Genomic DNA, 1,246 nt, shown 5'->3' on the forward strand with positions numbered 1-1,246 from the left:
TCTGGAAGTCTGAGCTGGAACAATTAGACAAGAGAAATAAATAAAAGTCACCCTAATAGGGAAGGAAAAAGTGAAATTATCTGCTTGCTGACAACATGATCTTATATAGAGAAAACTGTAAAGACTGCACTAAAAGCTGATAGAATTGATAAATAAATCCAGTAAAGTCACAGGGTACAAAATCAACATACAAAATTGGTAGCATTTTTATACGCTTATAAAAAGCTATCTGGAAAAGGAATATAGGAAAGAATCCTATTTACAACAGCAACAACAAATTAAATACTTAGGTATAAATTTAAAGTGGTAAAAGACTTGTAAACAGAAAACTGTAAAACTGATGAAAATTAAAAAAAAAATCACACAAATAAATGGAAAGGTATGCTGTGTTTATTGCCTAATAGAATTAACGTTGTCAAAATGTCCATACTATTCAAAGTGATCTACAGATTCAGTGCAGCCACTATTAAAATTCTAATGTTATTTTTCACAGAAATGAAAAAAAAATTCTTAAATTTGCATGAAACCACAAAAGACCCCAAATAGCCACAATCTTAAGTAAAAAGAACAAAGCTGCTGCAGCTAATTAAGCCAACTGAGTTCCTTTCCTCACAGGGGCCCAATGTGCAATGGCTGCAAAGAGCCGCTTCCTTGTAGTATGTATGCTGCCCGTTTCTTGTATGGGTTACTCTAAAGGACCTTGGAGACAGGCTTTCAGATGTATGTTCTTGCCTCTGAACTTGCACTACCCCAAAGTAGGCTCCAAACAGGCATGTGAGGTGCCTTGGGAAAGGCCCAGGGCACCGTGGCCGGGGTTCACATTGGCCAAGTTATCATGTCCATTTGCACCAAGGTGCAGAACAAGGAGCATGTGATTGAGGCCCTACGCAGGGCCAAGTTCAAGTTCCCTGGCTGCCAGAAGATCCACATCTCGAAGAAGTGGGGCTTCACCAAGTTCAATACCGATGAATTTGAAGACACAGTGGCTGAGGAGTGGCTCATCCCAGATGGCTGTGGGGTCAAGTACATCTGCAGTCATGGCCCTCTGGACAAGTGATGGGCCCTGTATTCATAAGGGCTTCTACTGTGCTGCCCTCTTTTAACATTCACCAATAAATTCTAGCTCCTGTCAAAAAAAAAAAAAAAAAAAGAAGGATCAGACTCTCTGACTTCAAGATATATTACAAAGCTCTTATAATCAAAACAGCATGGTACTCACATAACAACATATTGACCGGAGGAACAG

At 39.3% G+C, this 1,246-nt stretch overlaps 1 non-coding gene across 1 annotated transcript; it reads left to right on the top strand.

Annotated features, from left to right (window-relative positions):
- The first annotated feature begins 576 nt into the window (after nucleotides 1–576).
- Nucleotides 577–712, top strand: LOC115834953. The gene has a single exon (XR_004029936.1). It is a non-coding gene; the product is annotated as a small nucleolar RNA SNORA70 (small nucleolar RNA).
- The last annotated feature ends 534 nt before the right edge of the window (nucleotides 713–1,246 follow it).

This window comes from Nomascus leucogenys, chromosome 4, assembly GCF_006542625.1.
Source record: "Nomascus leucogenys isolate Asia chromosome 4, Asia_NLE_v1, whole genome shotgun sequence".
NCBI lineage: Eukaryota > Metazoa > Chordata > Mammalia > Primates > Hylobatidae > Nomascus > Nomascus leucogenys.